This window comes from Cornus florida, unplaced genomic scaffold, assembly GCF_030987335.1.
Source record: "Cornus florida cultivar Cherokee Brave unplaced genomic scaffold, ASM3098733v1 CherokeeBrave_3.0.0_Hap2_Chr10, whole genome shotgun sequence".
Classification (NCBI taxonomy): domain Eukaryota; kingdom Viridiplantae; phylum Streptophyta; class Magnoliopsida; order Cornales; family Cornaceae; genus Cornus; species Cornus florida.
The window spans coordinates 45,127,457-45,148,074 of NW_026775580.1; the positions used below are offsets into that span (position 1 = coordinate 45,127,457).

Consider the following 20,618-nt stretch of genomic DNA (forward strand, 5'->3'; position numbering starts at 1 on the left):
AACACTCTTCCTACCTTGTGAATTTCTACCATTCTTGGATGATAATGTTCTATGCAAAGAATTTTCACTCATGCTCTCATAAAGACGCCACACGTCATCCTCATGCCTATCAATATATGAGCCACCCATAGAAGCATCAACCATGCCTTTGTAATTGTCCGATAAGCTCTCAAAGAAATATTGAACTTATTGCCATTTGGGCATGTCATGATGTGGACACTTCCTAAGCAATTCATTAAAGCGTTCCCATGCCTCATGAAACGTTTCTCCATCCCCATGTGAAAATTCTCGAATTGAGGTTCTCATGGCATTGGTCTTTGAAACCGGATAGTACTTCTTCAAGAACTTTTGTTGTATTTCTGCCCAAGAAGTGATTGAAAAAGGCCTAAGATTGTTAAACCAATACTTTGCCTTGTCTTTTAAGGTGAATAGAAAAAGTTTGAGTCTTAAGACCTCTTCCGGCATGTCCGTATATTTTACGGTGGAACATACTTCGATAAACTCATCCAAATGCTTGTAAGGTTCTTCACTTGGAAGTCCATGATAGGTAGGAAGCATTTGAATGGTTTGTGGCTTAATTTCATAGTGATGTGCTCCAAATGGTGGCAATTGAATGCATGTGGGTGCATTGTATTCATTAGGCACATAATGATCTCTTAAAGCAAGTGGAGGATTAACAATTTGAGGTGTAATATGGGCACCTTGATTTTGATTTTCTTGAATGATGGGAGGTTGTGGAGCATACATTAGCCTTGGCATTCCAAATTGAACTTGGCCTTGTTGTTGTTGTGGTTGGTGAATGAATGGCCTAGGCATGTCTAGTGGTGCTTGAATGTTCTCATGATGCACATTTGGATGAAGGATACCTTGTTGGTCTATGTGACCAAGGTCCTCTACATGCTCTTCATTATGGCCTTCCATTGATGTAATGGATTGGGTAGAACTAGAACTTCCTCTTCCCCTAGGATTTCTAACTACGGATTCAAGATACAAATCAAGAAGGACAAGAGTTGGTCTTGGTGATCTACGACCATGCATGCACAATGTAAAAACACACAAACACAATGAATGAACAAACACTTCGACTTCATAACAATTCAATGAATCTTCCTCGACAAACACTTAACCCATACTCCTATGCTTTAACAACAATGATGCAAAGAACAAATAAGAATGCCTCCACGCGGGCTCACGATTTATGTAAGAATTTAAAAACAACAAGTCTCCACGCGGGCCGACGATTTAACTAAGGGATTGAGTAAGAAAAAGCTCACAAAGGTCCTTTAGCACTTCAACTCCAAATTTATATCTTAGCTTAGCAATTTTTAAAATTTTTAGCATTTTTCCTTGCTTGCTTAGCTCCTTTGCTTGAATGCTCCTTTGTTTACCTCCTAGCTTAATTTTGCTTATCAAAGATGAACAAACACAATAAGTAATCAAAATAAAAATAAAAACAAAGTAAAGACTCGATCAAAAGAGTACTAATTCCTAATTGATTCCACAAATACGACGTTGCCTAATCCCCAGCAACGGCGCCAAAAACTGATGGTGTGTGTCGCCACACCACAAGCTTAGAGAGTGTGTATTAAGGCGAGGGCCAAGTTTTACATTTATAGAAGCCACTACTACCTTCACTAAAAATATAGTTAGGGTGAGTAGGGATCGTCCCAATGGATTGGAGTCAAATTTGGTTGTGGAATCATAATTAGGGTTAGTAGGTCGAGTGATCAAACAAATAGTTGGTTGGTTGATTAAACTAGAGAGCAAATTAAACTAAATAATTGAATGCAATAAAGAGTAAGAGAGAGATAGATCTTGGGGTTTAGAGGTCACCACTAAAGAATACTTTTTTACACCCTTAACAAGTGACTAATGAGGGAAATGTGTGTTGCAATATTGATGTGTGTGTGTGTTTAGTTGATTCAATTAGCAAGGGTGACCAATTAAGCATACATTGTCTAATCAACATTTGAAAAGCATAATATATCTAGCAATTAAGTATATATTATCTAAATAGCATGTGAAAAGCACAATATATTTAGCAAGTCATTAATCCTTTCATTAAGCTCACAAGCCAAATACATCACAAGGTTAGAGACATATGCTACTTGCATTCAAAAGTATGGAACATCAAACAACAAGAATGGATTGTCCTCCCATCTAACAACTATGCTACCACTACACTACAATTAAGCTACTGACATGAAATTAAACTAATTAAGCTAAGGGAGAGGCGCAATCCATCAAGAAATGAGCATGAACCATCGAGAAAATTACAAGAGCATTCCATAAGCACAATGTTTTTACAATCTCTAGATCTATGGCATTAATACACATAGACATGCATCAATAACACAAGAAATAGAGACAAACACATGAACATCTATTCTAGCATACATAGACATATGGATAGAATGAAATGATCAATTGGAAGCATTAAACCACATAAATCATTGAATAAACAAGATCTATATTTATAAAAGTGCCGAAACATGTATTACAACACTAATCCCTCAATAATACACAAAATCAAGATGTAGAAAGCATGCTTGGGGCTAACTCTAGCCCCAAGAGAATGTCTAGCCACTCATGGTAGTGCTTTTCCAACCCTCAAGGGCTAACTCCATGGTATAGATTTGTTCATTGGTTGATGAAGAGTCTCCAATGGTGTCTCTAGCCTCCTCCTCCTCTAAGCTTGCTCTCCAAGAGTTCTTCAAGGTATGAGATGATATGATGTGATATAATATGTTATGATGTAAAAAGTAATCCTTATCATTATATAGGTAGGTCAAATAACACCCAAAATGAGCTGGGGTCGTACACAAAATATTTCCCAATGATTGGATAAAGGATAACTTTTGGTGAGCTGGAGATTTAACTTTTCCGCACAGGAGGAAGTTCGATCGACCGAACCTTGGACTTAGATCGATCGAACATGGCTGAGATCTATCGAACTGAAGTTGGATCGATCTTCAATGGTGGTGCTTTTTGGATAAAGACAAATATGAGATATTTTGAAGATATTTTTGGGAAAAGGACAAAACTAGTTGGTAGGGTGGTACAACTAGATAAGATCAATCATTTGGATAAGGACAAGGCAGTTCGATCGATCGAAGAATGATGTTGGATCGATTGAACTTTTGAGATCTCAAAAATGTCATCATGGCTCTGATCCATCTTGAAGTGCTGAGATCGATTATGTTGGATCGATCGAACTTTGATCTGAGATCTATCGAAGATGTTGATTTCCACCTTTTTCTTCCTTTTGCTTCCACTTGGCTCCTTTATTTGATTCATCCCAGAATTGCTCCATTTCTACTCTTATTTGGCTGAGTTAGCTTATTTTTAGGATAAGTGCCTGAAAATGAAAATAATACGAAATCAATTTAAAACGGTAAAGTAAGATAAAGGTACTAGAATGCCTAAGCTTTAGGGGTTTAAATACGCACTTTTCAGCGCTCATCAATTGCAAACGGTTTTGTAACCGAGGTTTTAGGACTAACTTTGGTTTGATTGTGAATATTGTGTTCTTATGGATATTTTATTGTTGGTTTCAATTAATTTGTGTTTTAAGTGTTCTTGTACTCAAGGCTTGTTGAGGGGAAATTGAAAATATTATAAGTCTAGAGGACTTTAGGTAAGTTTTTGAAATTCTAGAATCATAATTGTGAATATCTTGTATGTGGTTAAATTAGAGATAGTTAAATTTTGAAGCCCTTATCGAGGCTATTTATTGTTTCTCTATATTGCAAAGCATCTGTCCTTATCGTGGCAATTTATTTTCTGTTTTGTTGATAATTAAGGAGAAAGGGAACATCCTATGTGGAGGCTATGGTGATAAATTGTTGTGTTACTTGTGAAGTGTGTTATTGATGTTTGGCCGTAGGTCATTATATTTGCCAACTCTTGAATCGCCTATTGACATAAATTCGCTTAAAAGGACTCTTAGAAGAAACCTTAGGGAATCTGTAAACATAAGAAGAATAGAACTTGAATTTAATACAATGGCCGGTAATGAAGAAAACATCGGGAATGAAGGAATTAATAATAATAGGGCTGAAATTCCAAATGTTGTTCTTATGACTCTTAGGGACCATTTCATTACTACAACTTATGCCTCTCTTTCTTGCATAGTGATGCCAAACATCAATGCAGCCCAATACGAAATCAAATCTAGTATAATTCAAATGCTTCCTTCCTTTCATGGCTTGGAACATGATGATCCCTATAAGCACCTTCATGAATTCCTTGAAATCTATTCTACCATCAAGTTGAGGGGCTTCCCTGAAAATGCTCTCCATTTGCATCTCTTCCCATTCACCTTAAAAGATAGGGCAAAATATTAGTTGAACTCCCTTGCTGCAAATTCCAGCACTACATGGGCTCAACTACAACAAAAATTTCTAAAAATGTACTATCTAGTGAGTAAAACCAACCTAATGAGGCATTCAATTCTTAGCTTTTCACAAAGCGATGGGGAACAACTCCATGAGACTTGGGAAAGACTACAAGATCTCCTTAGGAAATGTCTGTACCACCTAATTCCAAAATGAAAATTGGTGCAAGCTTTCTATGCTGGTTTAACCGACACCCATAGATTCATGCTTAACCTATCATGTGGAGGTATGTTCATGTCTAAAAGTGCGGATGAGGCATGCACCCTACTTGAGAATTTGAGAGAAAACTCATTGCAACATAATTCTCGTAGTGCTCCAACCTCAACCAATACAAAGAACACCAACCCTTGTCAACAAAAAATAATGAGAGAAGAACCTTCTCAAGTGGATGTCATACCTTACAAATTATATCAATGAATGGCACCACATCTCTCTCATTCATTGTCTCAAAATTCGGCAAGTGCGGTGTGTGTATCATGCACTAGTCCTTTCCATTTCTCAGAAGATTGCCCCACACCGGAGAAATTTCCTAGTCCCAATCAAGAGCAAGCAAATGCGATGTTTTCCAGGCCCGAAAACAATCCTAATTCCAATACCTATAATCCAGGATGGAGAGATCATCCGAATTTCTCGTGGAGGCAACCCGCCCCACAAAATTCGAATTTTCAAAATCAAGGGCATCAAAATCAGCCTCTTCTCAATTTTAAAATAGGAAATTTCAGGCCTCTTTAAGTTACCGTCCACCTTAGAATCCAAATGTCTCTACTCCATCTCCTGTGTTTCTAACTGATGAAATTCTCGTTGCAAATAAGCAAATGATGGAATCTCTAAACAAGCAAATGTTCGAATCCAACAAGCAACTGTTGACATCATTACAGCCCACTCTCTAAATGGTTTATTCTCACACTCAGTTAATAGCTAAACTTGAAAATCAAGTAGGACAAATAGCTACTTCAATGAACCAACTTCTTCAAAGAGATATGGGGAAACTTCTCGCTCAAGTATTTGAGAATCCTACAGGGATACATGTGATTGACGAAGCCCCTCCTCTGAGTGGGCCTACTTATGAACAAGTCCAACCAATCGCCACCCTTCAGAGTGATCGAGTTATGGACAATAAGGTTGATGGAGGAAACAATGACAAAGTTCTTCTTCCCAAAAATTCAAATCTCCTCTCTTTTAATCTAAAGTTCACTCTTGAAAATCCAAATTCTAGCACTAAAAATTCCAAGCTTGTCAACCCAAATGTGGAGACTTCTCATAAGCCTAAGGCTCATTTTCCTCAATGTCTGCAAGAGTCAACACATTTTGGGAACAAAAATTGTAAAATTCAAGACATGTGGGAAGTCTTCAAGCAAGTAAGGATCAACTTGCCTCTCTTGGATGCTATCAAGTAAATTCTGCCCTATACAAAATAACTCAAGGATTTATGCACTCAAAAGCGCACTTCCAAAAATCATTTGCCAAAGAAAGTAAGATTAACTGAAAATGTGAGTGCAATCATTCAATACAGTGCTCCTCTAAAGTATAAGGATCCGGGCGCCCCAATAATCTTGCGTGTCATTGGCGACAACAAGATAGAATGGGCCCTCCTTGACTTAGGAGCTAGTATGAACTTTATTCCATATTCGGTTTACTTACAACTTGGGTTGGGAGATTTAAAACCAACCTCTGTGGTCTTGCAGCTTGCTGACAGATTGGTCAAGCATCCATGGGGCATTCTTGAAGATGTCATAATCAAAGTGGACAAATTCTACTTCCCGGTCCATAATCCAAAGAAGCATATTCCTGTGATCCTCAGTAGGGCATTCTTAGCTACGGCTAACACTTCAATTAATTGCTGAACTGGGGTGATGGACATCGCCTTTAGAAATATACAAGGCAAACTCCATATCTTCTATGCAACTCAACATCCTTCCGACGAGGATGATTGTTTTCTTATTGTTGTGATAGCTGAAGTGGCCGAAGAATCTCTCCCCTTCATTCTAAGCAAGGATCCTCTTGAAACTTACATGTCTCACTTTGACTTCTCAAACTTTGATATTGACCAAGCCATCCAAGAAGTAAACTATTTGCTTGACATTAATGCTATCATGGACTTTTCCCCTTGGAATGTGCCAAGAGAACCACTTCCTTAACTTTCCACTACTCCTCCAATCCCTTCCTTGAAATCTCCACCATAACTTGAGTTAAAGCCACTCCTGGCTCACCTAAAGTATGTGTTTCTTGGTGTAAATCAAACTCTTTCGGTTATCATTGCATTAGACCTTTTAAAGGACCAAGAAAATATCCTTTTAGTGGTGCTACAAGAGCACAAATAAGCTATTGGCTGGGCAGTGGTTGATTTGAAAGGAATCGACCCTTCTATTTGTATGCACCATATTCATTTGGAGGACTATGCTAAACCTTCTAGAGAGATGCAGTGCCGGTTGAATCCCAACATAAAGGAAGTGGTCATGAAAGAAGTGATCAAGCTAGCAGATACGGGAATCATCTACCCCATCTCTGATAGCAAGTGGCTGAGCCCCACTCAAGTTGTTCCCAATAAATCCGGTCTCACCGTTGTTGAAAATTCAGCGGGAGAGCTCGTGCCTCAACGCACCACCACCGAGTGGCGTGTGTTTATTGACTACCGGAAACTCAACTCTACCACAAGGAAGGATCATTTCCTACTCCCATTCATTGATTAAATCCTAGAGAGGCTAGCCGGCCAGAGCTACAATTGCTTCCTTGATGGTTATTCCGGCTATAACCAAGTGGCGATTGATCCTCAAGATCAAGAGAATACCACATTCACATGTCCCTTTGGAACATTTGCCTATAGAGGCATACCCTTTGGGCTATGCAATGCACCGGCAACCTTCCAAAGGTGCATGATGTCCATATTTTCTGATATGGTTGAAAAGTTCTTGGAAGTATTCATGGATGATTTTTTCGTCTTTGGATCTTCCTTTGACTCCTGTCTCCATAATCTGTCCCTTGTGCTTCAAAGATGTAAGGAGACAAATTTGATTCTAAGCTGGGAAAAAAGTCATTTTATAGTCTAAGAGGGCATTGTCTTGGGACATACATTTCTAAAAGGGGAATTGAGGTTGATAAAGCTAAAGTGAAGTTAATCTCTAACCTTCCTCCTCCCAATTCTATCCATCAAATCCGTTCCTTCCTTGGACATGCCGGCTTCTATCGCTGCTTCATCAAAGATGTTTGCAAAATCTCTCGGCCCTTGTGTAATCTTCTTACTAAGGATGTTTCGTTCAATTTTGATGAAGCCTATTTGGAAGCATTCAAGAAGCTCCGTTCTCTTCTCTCATCCACCGCAATCATGAAACCACCCAACTGGTCTCTTCCATTTGAGATCATGTGTGATGTATCCGATTATGCATTGGGTGCGGTTTTGGGCTAGTGTGTAGACAAGCTTCCGCACGTTATCTATTACCCTAGCAAAACTCTATCTGATGCTCAATTGAATTACACCACCACTGAAAAAGAATTACTAGCCATGGTGTACGCCTTGGATAAATTTCGCTCTTACCTTCTTGGATCCAAGGTCATTGTCTTTTCGGACCATGCTGCTCTTAGGCATTTGCTCGCTAAAAAAGAGACCAAACCCCACCTAATTCGATGGTTACTTTTACTCCAAGAGTTTGACATTGAAATTCGGGGCAAAAAAGGGACAGACAATGTTGTTACTGACCACCTCTCTCGCTTACTTATTGAGAAATCGTCTGAATTCGCTGCAGTTCGTGATTCCTTTCCGGATGAGCAACTGTTCCAGATTTCTCATTCAAATCTTCCTTGGTTTACGGATATTGTCAACTACATTGTGGTAGGAAAAATTCCATCCAAATGGTCCAAACAAGAAAAAGACCGCTTCTTCTCCCAAGTCAAGCATTTCTTTTGGGAAGATCAAGAACTATTCAAGTATTGCATGGATCAAATCATCCGGTGATGCATTCCTGAATCTGAATTCACAAGTGTCATAAATTTTTGCCACACTCTTCCTTGTGGTGGTCACTTTAGTGCTAAGAAGACCGTCGACAAAGTCCTTCAGAGCTGATTCTATTGGCCTTCTTTGTTTCAGGATGCCTACAACTTTTGTAAATCTTGTGAGCGTTGCGAAAAGCTCGGCTCTATGTCTAAAAGAGGCATGATGGCCTTCACTCCCATCTTAATTATAGAAATTTTCGATGTGTGGGGGGTTGACTTCATGGGACCATTTCTATCTTCTTATGGCTATAAGTATATTCTTCTAACAATAGATTATGTGTCTAAATGGGTTGAGGCCGAGGCTACCAAAACCAATGATCATAAAGTTGTGGTCAAGTTCATTCAATCGAACATTTTTAGTCATTTTGGTATGCCTCGAGCACTAATCAGTGACGGTGGATCACATTTTTGAAATTGTTATCTCAAATTCGTCCTTCTTAAATACTCCGTCATTCATAAGGTTGCCACACCTTACCACCCTCAAACGAGTGGTCAAATGGAAGTATCTAATCAGCAAATCAAGCATATCCTGGAAAAAATGGTTCAACCGGACCATAAACATTGGTCATTGAGACTAAACGATGCGCTTTAGGCCTATCGGACAGCATATAAGACGCCTATTGGCATGTCCCCATATCGACTTGTCTTTGGCAAAGCTTGTCATCTCCCAATTGAACTAGAGCACCGTGCTTATTGGGCATAAAAAGGCTCAACTTTGATCTCAAACAAGCCGGCTCTACTCGCAAATTGCAGCTCAATGAACTCGAGGAAATTCGAAATGAGGCATATAAAAGCGCCAAAATCTATAAGGCCAAGACTAAAGCATTTTATGATAAGCACATTGTCAAAAAGTCTTTTGCCCCTGGACAAAAAGTTTGGCTTTTCAACTCTCGCTTACAACTCTTTCCCGGTAAACTCCGTTCGCGGTGGGATGGTCCATATGTCATCACATCCATCTATCCTCATGGTGCAATCAAACTCCAAGATCCTACTGATAGATCTCTCTTTAAGGTTAATGGCCAACGACTTAATCCTTATGTTGATGGCATAGTCCCAATTCGAAAAGTCAGGAAAGTCCTATTAACGGACTCGATTTATGAAGACTAATGCGAAATCATGGTTCGTCTAGCTATCAACGTTAAATTTAGCACTCATGGAAAGAAATTCTTCAAATTTCCAAGCTTCCCTCCTTCAAGTTGCCTTGGCGAAGAATTTTCTGAAAATTAGCTAAGAATAGCCAAAATGTGACCTCTTTCAGAATTATCTCGAATTGCATTCCACAAGTCACATGCGGTTTTCTTAGTCATATTAAGGTCTCGGTACCATTTTCGGAATTTTTCGAGGTCATTACTGTAATTTTCTCGTCTAATCCAAAATTCACAGGAAATTCGGGCATCAACAATACCGCTTTGGTAATTGAGCGCCGATTCTCATTCCAGGCGTCTTACACAGTATCTAGGATCCATAAAAGCCTGAGTTTCAAATCTGAGGATTTCTCGATCTCGTCCCGGCCCCCGTTAGGCCACAAAACAATCAATGAATGAGTCTGCCCCAATTTTTGCGGGTGCCCGCCCAGAATCCAGGGGTACCAGCCCAAATGGGCAGTGGAGTGCAAGCATTGCGGGCGCCTGCCAATTTGGGTAGCGAGCTCTTGAAGACCTATAGGCGCCTGGATCCCCCTTCGCAGCATCATAAAATGGGTTTTCAAGCCCATTTTATCATTATAAACTCTCCCCCTCTCTCAACCTACGACCCCAACCACTTCAACCTTCAATTCCATTATTCCTCTTCTCTTTTTTCTCCTTTCATTCTTTCTCTTCCCTAACCATCTCTATCATCTCTCATCCAAATCTCCTCATCATCCCATCCTTTTTGCACCAACAAGGGAGCTTTTGGTTCTTCAACATGGGGTAAGTTTTCTTCTCCCTTTCTTTCAATTTGTGGATCAATGGAGGATGGGATTGATTATGTAGAGGAGTTACAATTGTTTGGGGTTGTGCATTGTTGATTACAGGATTCAAATTTTTGGGTTTTCACATGTTTAATACCCTTTTGTCCCTCTTCTAATTTTTGTGCACGCCAGGTGTTCGATAAATTGCCCGAACCAACTTTTTCACTCCAATGGCGGCCAAAACCTCTTCTAAGCGTGCTCGCTCATCAGAGGGCCCTTCCAATACACCTTCCACGCCAAATTGAGCTGATTAGCCCATCGAAACCGAGGCAAAATTTGACATCCAAGATGGCTTCGACAACAATCCGAAAATGGCGTGGGCGGTTAGAGAATTGACGGAGCGTGGCCTCGCATCTCCATTCAAGCCATATGCTAGCTCTTACTATCCGCGTGTGGTCTACTTATTTTACGCAAACATGTTTCATTCATGTGAACACCCGGACATCATTAAATCCACTATTAATGGCATCATATTTAAGTTCAAACTTCATGACCTTGCCACAGCTTTGTACTGCCCATTGGCATCTTCGGTCGATGAAGCGGGCCTACCTTTGTACGTTGATCCTCTAGCTGGGCTGACATTGTTTGACATTGTGGAAGAAATATGCCACAACTGGTATACTGGAAATCGCACAACAAGCACAAATAAGTCATTTATTCCGTGTCGGCTGTGGTTCATGGACTCGTTCTTGGCCAAAAATGTCTTTCCTGTGCCGAAGCATTCTGAGCGTAAGGGGGCTTTCCTGAGCACCCTTTATGCCGCTGAAAAGGAACAGTGGTTTTGCGTCCCACAGCATGTCTGGGACCAATTTCTCAAGGTCTATAATGACCTAATTGTGATGCAGACAAGTAATGCCATCACCTGGGCGCTTCCTTTTGCATACTTGATCACTAGGTTGCTCAAGAACAAGGGGTTCAAAGCACCCGTAATGAGGAGAAGCTGACAGATATGTTTCATTTTGACCTTAGGACTTGGAAGTCGAGCATCGTCTAGCTCATGACGTCTCGACAGGCCCACATTAGTGATGAGTTGGATTGGGGAGCTCTAGCTGCCCCTGTTGTCCCTACCCCTGTTGCCCCTGGAGCCCCTGCCCTTGTTGCGCCACCGCCGCCTGCTATGTCTCGAGTTGATTATTACTCTTTCAGCGCTCGTGTTGATGCACTTCACATGCACGTCGGGAACATCGAGGGCACTCTTAAGGAGACTCTGGAGGGACAGAAGACGTTGTAGACTATGCTTCAGACTTTGATTGACTGCACCCCAGGCGACGCCGATGGTTTATCATCCGCTCCGATGGAGTGATTTTGTGCTTTCCGTATCTATTTTGCTTCTAGTAGTACTTTTGGATTTATTTTGGACCGCTTTTGGCATTTGCTTTTTAGTTCCTATTTTGCACTTCTAACTACAAGTCTTTTGCTATTTTGCATGGCTATTTGGTTTTTATATTCATCTCTGTCTGGATTCATATGATGCTTGTTGTGTATAGATGTGTTTTGACAGGTTCTTAAAGTCAAGTTTGGGGGTGTGCTCTTGGAATTCACAAGGTGGCTTATTTTTGCACTGCCACTGAATTTCCTCCTCCTCTTGGTATTATTGCTCGTTGTACCCTCTTTTTATTTCCCTTTTCATTCTTTGTCTTCTCCCATTGAGGACAATGTGACATTTAAGTTTGGGGGTGCATTTTTTGTATTATATTTTTGCTTGCATATTTAACTTGATTCATGTAAGTTAATAAAAATCACTTTTGGGAAGCAATGATCTTGGAATCTTAGAATTTGTTGGAGATTGAAGCATATGTTTAATACTTTGTGTATAGAGGCAAATGATAGTTTTAAAAATAAAGAAAAATCTGAAATGATCATGTTGATTCATATCGGTTTGTATAAATGCTTCAATTAGATTTTTGTCGGATTCATACTCTTCTATGCTTCACACTGTACAGATGCACACCAGAAACTCAATTGTGAGGCATGCAACCTAATTGACCTTGACCTAGACTCAGTTAATTTAAATTGATGACCCTAATGAATGGATATCTTTGGCATGATCTAAAAAACAAAAAAAAAAAGAAAAAAAAAATGATGAATAAGGATAATGACTAGTTTAAGTTCATAACCATGTTAACTCGAGTTATTAAGCCCTTGGAGTGTCTTTACACTTAGCATCCTAAAGCAATCCGATTTGGGAGTTGCTGGCCTAACACTTGCTATATAGGTTAGTTAGAAAGCTTAAGGGACTTAGGCATTGCACGGTCATTCACGAAACAAAAATAAATAAATATGGTTCGTTGGAGTTCGTAGCCTTGCCAACTCGAGTTATTAAGCCCTTGGAGTGTCTTTACACTTAGCACTCTAAAGCCATCCGGTTTGGGAGTTGCTGGCCTAACACTTGCTACATGGGTCGGTTAGAAAGCTTAAGGGATTTCGGCATTGCACGACCATAATATGTATCATATACATATATATATATATATATAGCAACAAAGTTGTTTTCTGAATAAATTCATGCATTAGAGACCTCATTCAAAAGGGAAGTTCAATGATTTGAAGCTGGTGTTTTGAAATTGGAAAAAGAAGGAAAAAACCACATATTGGGAATCTAGTTCACTTTTATTGAAGTTAGAGTTGATTTCTATTAAAGAGATGACAATTAAAGTATTTATATAGACTATGATGTTGATGCATGAGAATTAAAATGTGTTTAACTATTGTGTTATATCAAGGCTTCATATACACAAGGTAGTCTGCAAAATGATTCCGTCTCCAATATTCTATTTGTTCTAAGTTACTAGTGAGCTCTGTGTGTGTATTTTCTTGCACCATGATTGATGAATGTTGATAGCATTTTAAATGTTTCCATTTTGTCAAGAGTTTCATTTTTGGTTTTGCTATGCGACTAGCAAAATGTAAGTTTGGGGGTGTGATAAGCGCCGAATATTCCATATTCAAGAGCCCTTATTTGCATTAGATAAGTCTATTAGTTGATTATATTGTATAGATTAGCTTTAATTGCATGCTTTTGTCTATTTTCAGGTTGGTTCCCCCAAAGAAAGTTAAAAGTGATGCTTCGATAAGTTTTTGAAGATTAAAGTACGCAGTTGCTGGGGACCGTCATTTTGGCCAAGTCAAGTGGTCCATGGATTTCATGACGCTCTATGCACAAAGTTCTAGGTAGAAGAGTTGCATCAACAGTCTACGCCAAGAGAGGTTCAAGTGCGAAAAAATTCAAAGCAAAAAGCCCAAAACTTGCGAGTGCCCGCCCATTTGGGCAGTAAAGTTGTGGGGCGGGTGCCCGCCCAATCAACCAGAGAATTCGTGCATCGCGGGCGCCCACCCAGAATCTGCGGGCGCCCGCCCAAGAGTCGCGGGCACCCGCCCTGCGCCTGCGGGCGCCCGTCGATCTGCAAATAGCAGATCAACCACTCCATAGATTTGCAAAAAGTTATCCCCTTTGACCCCATTGTGTGGTTCTACTGCTTTTGGGGATTTTGGACCACAAAATTGGAGTGGTTAGGAGGCTAAGGTTGATGTATTAAGGGTTTAGGGGGCTTTGTAAAGGGGATCTCACATTTTTTTTGTAAGGTTTAGAGAGGGAAATATTGAAGTCTTGAGTGTGTGGGTTGTTCTTGTTGGGAAACGTGCTAGTTTTAAAAACTTTTCGAGGGATTTAAATTCATAGATCTTGATTCATCACATAGAGACAAGTTTTATGCAAAAAATAAAATAAAATATGATGTATTATTCAACTAAAAGATTGAATACTTACATCAAGGTTTGAGTAAACCTCAGATCTCTCCTCTAAAGTGAATGTTCTCACTTATTGTAGATCCCTTTTGCTAGACATCTTTTCCATGGATCTCCATCTTCTTGGTAATGGTCTTGCCTTTAGGAATCACTCATAAGCCTCCATGAATGACCTTGGAAAACTAGGCTTGTGGGAGCCTCCATTAGATGAGAACATAAACCCTAATTTTCTAGAGAGAGAAAATTTATTCCTTTTTCCTTCTCATAAAAATCACCACCTAACATATACATAGACCATGTATATTTATAGGCAACATAAAAATAAAGAAAAGGAAACAACAAATCATTCTCCATCTCTAATTCATATATCTCAAATCTAATATGATTCCAATATCAAGTTGGGCTATGAGTGAGAATCCATTGGGCCTATTATTTTATTGGCTACAATGAATTAATAATTTGCCCGGTCCATGGACCCAATTCAATTAATTCATAAATTAATTTCTACTCCACTAAAAGAAATTAATTGAACTCCAATTAAATAATAAATAACCTCTAAGTCAATATTGCACTTTGACCCCTCTATGCATAATTAGTTATCGGATAAATATAGCCATCAATCCGACTACTTAATTAATATATTTATTTTGGTACCTTTAATTATTTCTGGCTCGATCACAATAAAACATTTGTTTGACAAAAATAATAATTTAAATAAATAAATATATAATAAATCATTTTGTCTAAAAACACACGAAGGCCTTCGAATTTACTTTGTGATCAACCATAATCAATACAAAATAAATACAAGTAGCAATGATGCCAATATTGAAAATATAACCCTCTAACTATTAATTACATAACTACCCAAAGTGTCGATCTAAGGATCCCGAAGAATCTGCCGAACAAATCAAAGTAATTATTAATTAATAAAAGAGTCTATACTTTTCTCATGCTTAAGAGTCAAATGCCATGACGGTGATAGGGAGTAATTGCATACGACGGCTCTCGCAATATATCTCAACCTAACGCGGATCCAGTTCAAGTCCTAATTAATTATGAGTCCATCCATAATTACCGACTATGAACAATTTATAATTACTATTTATATATCATGCATTGATTGTCATCACATACATATATATAAATATTTCTTGTAATTAACTGGACACTATCAATTTCATAGTGAATTGAAACATAATACATTGAATTCACCAATTATATAAATCATAAATATTTCAGATATGTCAGGAACATATGTCAATACAATCCAGATAGGAATTTGCTATGCCAGGGCATATAAATCCCAACAGCTCCCACTTGCCCTCATAGCCAATTCAAATTGCACCTAACTCCAATGTTATCCAGATGATGATCAAAATTATTGATCAATGACACCTTTGATAATGGATCAACAAAGTTGTGTTCCAATGCAATGTTTTAACTACAAGTGCATTTTCTTGCCGGACAATATCATGTCGAACATGATACTTCCTCTCAGTGTATCTTGTTCCTCTATGCAACCTTGGGTCATTGGTTTGGACTACTTCTGCACTATTGTCACAACATAGCTCAATAGGCAGGCTAGTATACTCCACAACCTCTAAATCAGTGAGATCAAACTAATAGGCTTCCTTTGCCGCCTTTACGGCTGCAATATATTCCACCTACAGGTTTGAGTCAGCAGTTGAAATCTGCTTAACAATCTACCAACTGATCTCCCTTCCATTAAATGAACATACACTGAGTCATGAACCTCATAGTATCTACTTCTGATTGAAAATCAGAACTAGCATACCTGACTAGGACCATATCATCACATCCATAAATGAATATGATATCATTGGTTCTCCTTAGGTACTTAATGATATTTTTCACAATAGACCAGTTGTCAAGTCCAGTATTGGACTGATCTCTACTGACTATCCCTACTATGTAGCGGATGTCCTGTTTGGTATAGACCATGGCATATATGAGACTCTCATATGCCGAAACATATTGTTCCAGTCTCATTTGCTCAATCTCCTTTGATAGTCTTGAAAAACTACTTACTAGAGAGAGCCATCCATATCAATAAAGCAAGAACTCATTCTTTGAGTTATGCATACCAAACCTGGTCAAAACTTTATCAATGTAGGATTATTAAGATAAGCCTATTTTCCTTTTAACCTAATCTTGCAAAAGCTTGATCCTAGGAATATAGCTTACATCTTGAAAATCCTTCATTTAAAAGTAATTGAACAACTACCTTATAATTGATGACAAAACTTCCACGTCATTATAAATGAGTAGGATGTCATCAATAGAATTAAGAAAAATAATGACATTCCCTTGTACACTCATGATTTATTCACTAAGAAATCTTCTGGTATCTTTTTGTAGATTAACTTGCCTTCCATAGGAATCACCCTACTAGAAAGTTCTACAAGATCCCAGAATTTATTAGAATACATAGATTCCAACTCTGATTTCATAGTAACTCACCAAAACGATCTGTATCCACATCGGTTCACGCTTCCGTGTAGCTTACTGGGTCCAACTCATGTTTAACAGGGATGTCCATAATGGTCTCACCTAAAAACATGATTCTGTCGAATTGGATGATAATCCTCCCACTACATCAATGTACCGATGCAAGAATCTGTGTAATAGATGATGCTAACGCATCAATAGGGAATTCATATATTATTCTCAATCTCTATAATAAGTGTGTTCACATGTGGTACATCTGGTACTCATACCAAATTCTCTAACATTATGCTACTAAGTATGTGATTCATAATATGATTCTCCTATAGATAAACAGTGAGTCAAAACAATTAACTTTTATCTTTGAGATCATAAAATAATCCATCCTAGTGACATTTAGAGTAGCTATCAAATCTAGCATGCCTATGATCTGCTTCCAACTTACTTGTCCATATCAAGCGCACATGTGCAAGACTACCCCATATGTGCATATGATTCAAACTAATATTTAGTCAAAAACACAGCTCAACGGTATCCTTGAGACAAACTAAGATGGAATGCAGTTCATAATGCGCATCGATGTCATTAACGCTAAACTCTTAAATGAAAGAGATAATGTAGCATAGCTGATCATAGATCTAACCATGTTAAGTGGAATTCTGTTATTCCTATTTGACACCTAAATTAATTTAGCGTCAATTGTGGAAAACTGGTACACAACACCCTCATTGACCATATAGTCTTTGCACTATCCCAAGAAATACTCAAATACTCGATCAGATCGAAGTGTCTTGATAAGTTTACCTAATCTGTGCTCCACATCAGTCTTGACCCTTTCGGAATATACCAAAAGTATAAGACTTGTGTCGCAACAGGTAAATTTATCCAAAACGTGAGTAATCTTGATTGGATGTTCATAAGACTACACGTGTACGTGTGTACCGACTCCAATTGTTCTTTATGTTTATTTCATTTGGCTGATTAAGCCCTTAGAGTTATCTATCCTTCAAAACAAGATTCACAAGTTTGGTTTAGGCTCCTCTGCCTCACTAGGTAATAAACCTTCTTTAACCAATCTTTAAATCTCATTTTGATTGATTATAACCCAAAAATAGACACCAAAAATACAATGAGTCAGGAATAACAAATTTTCTCTTAACATTCAATCTAGAAGATGCAACATTAGTTTCTACATCCTGCAAATCTTTAAGAGTTTGTGATTATAGTATATTAACCATCTTTCAACACACCAGAAGTAATCGCATATCTATTCAATTTTATAAAACCAGTTTTACAAAATAGCAACACAGTTTTTATAAACCACAAGTGAAACAAGAATAAGATAGCGTCTAACTTCTGTGCATAAAAATAGTTCTCTAATACTAATATCCTCATACTCTCTATTTTCAGATGTAATACTCCCACTGACTTAGCTACAACCTTGGCATCAGGTCAAAAGATAAATATATACCCATATCATCAAGGCTTCTGGATTCCTGAAATCCTTACAATAAATTGCAAACATGTTTAGTGGCTCCAGAATCTATCCATCAGGAATCAATAGATACAACCACATAACATGGCTCAATGATTAAATATATATTTTCCTATGCCACGTCATTGCTTAGACAGTTTATCCTTTAGTGTCTTAGTTAACGGCAAAAGAAACAGTTTCATTCGCCCTCAACATACACTGCCTTATTCCCTTTAACCTTTTAGATACCTATGTTTTGTGCTAGCCTAGTCCTATTATCATCCTTCTTCTTTGCTTTGCCCATCCACTTGGGCCTAGAAGAAGATGGTATAGACTAGGTTAGATTGATAGGAACACCCATACTCTTGATTATCCCTTCATCTGTTACCAATTCTATAAGAATATCAGCGAGTGTGAACTCAAACTGATTCCTTATTTAGTTCACTCTAACAGAGTCGAATGAGTTTGGTAACAAGGCAATAATCATGTCAACTTGAAACTTACCACCCAAGTCAGCCTTATTGATCTCCAGCTAATTTTTAAATAATAAACAATCATTTTCCAAAATTTGATTTCAAACTGGAGTTCATCAGGCTATCTTGATGGTATTTAAATTTGACACAGTACTTAGGCATATGCTCTATCTAATCTCACCAAAATATCTCATTGACATTTAATATGATGCTTGAAGAAAATAAAATAATACAAATGTTAGCTTTGGAGTATATTCGAGCTAAACTCTAGAATATTGCACCAAGTCATATCATTTGCCTTATCTAATTTATTAAAAGCATTAATGTCAAATTTGGTATCTCAAAGTAAAAGAGATAGGTATAGGAGTAATAAACACATTTTGTACCCTTACGTTGTGAATAAAATATCTAAGTTCATTTTCCAGTCATTATAAATAAGGTCCAATATCATAGAATATGTAAGCAAGTAAATAAACTGGATTAGACATAATTAATCTGAATATAAATGCATTCATATAATATGCAAGGTGAATTATTAATTCTGTCATGCATATTTAAAATTAAAATGAGTTTGTTAACCACATAATATAATAAATCTCAATCGAACAAGAGATCATTATCATTATTGGTGAACAATCCCTTTTAATTAATGCGGGTCCCTCAACTCTGTGGCATAATAAATCAACCAATCAATATGTCAATAACTTATCCTGTTGGAGGAGTTCATTATTACTATTGTTGAGATTCATTTACTATTAGGTGAGCACTTCCATTAAAATAGTATGTGGGTCCCTTAACCACTGCATGAAAAATCGGATAACCAATACACCAATAACTTATTCGGTTGGCGAAGTTCATTATTGCTATTGGCGGGCAAATCCCATCATCTCCATATCTCTTAAGACAATGCCTTGTCTATCTATATGAAATGACTCCCGATTATGTTTAGCCTTTCTAAAATCACCTAGTGTAGACCACTCCGTTGGGGAGCTAACACTATTGATTTTAGATTGAGTGTATAACATTATTAATGCTCTAATGAAAAATAAAACATTAAATATGTTGTCATTATAATCTAGACTCTTTAAATCATGCGTAGGGCCTTATTTTTAAAGATCTAATTACAATGAACATTTAATATTTTTATTTTCATGAGACAACCATTCTTGTAATATTAAGACTCTTCAAATCATGCGTGGGGCCTTATTTTTGAAGATCTAATTACAATGGTTTTAATAACAAAGGCCATGGGGCAATGTATAAAAATCCCCGCTCCCACTCAATTTTTAATCATTCATAATCAGGGTTTTCATTTTATTCATTTACATGATATAATGCATGCAAAACGTCTTGATTTTAATCCAATTAAATTTAGAAAATATTTGGACTTTAAACGATTCACTAATATTTAACTTGAGGCACACTTCAAAAATAAAAATAATTTTTCGTTTCCCAATAAGTGCCCTCTAATTAATTAGTAATCAAATCCAATTAATTTTCATAATTTAACTAATATAAATCAAGCCATTTAAATAAATATCATGGATCCAATGCATGAACAATAATAATTAGCAATTAATTATTTCATGCATCACATACAACAATAAATGACAGATAAAGCAAATTAAATGGCCAATGGATTCAGCTTTTAACATTTAATTACTCTAAGTATCGCGCGAGGATCTTTCATCAGCTTGCAAACACCCGCAGGAGGTTGATACGCGCTAGGAGAAGCAAAACACTGCTTGGAACGCGACTGGAGGGCCCCACACGCGCTCACACGCACCTGGGGCATGCTGCAGGTGAAGCCACGCGCCCCCACGCGCTGGCACGCGCCTGGGGCACGTGGGACGCGCCCCCACGCGCTGGCACGCGCGTGGGACGCGTGGGACGCGCCTCCACGCACCTGCACGCGCGTGGAGGCCATACACACTTGGCTGGCGCGTGCAATGCACGCGCCAGCATATATCACCTCCTGGCGCGTGTTCCTCACGCGCCAGGCTCACCCCACCGCTGCCACACCTGATTCTAGCCTCCTCCGACGTCTCTTCTCGCCGCCGGTGATGCTCCGGCCACCGGAAAAACGCCGAAAAATCCAGAAAAATTAATAAAAATTTCCAGAA

The 20,618-nt window shown here is 38.2% G+C and overlaps 1 pseudogene; it reads left to right on the forward strand.

Moving 5' to 3' along the window:
• Positions 1-202: 202 nt before the first annotated feature.
• Positions 203-301, forward strand: LOC132280426 (small nucleolar RNA R71; annotated as a pseudogene).
• The last annotated feature ends 20,317 nt before the right edge of the window (positions 302-20,618 follow it).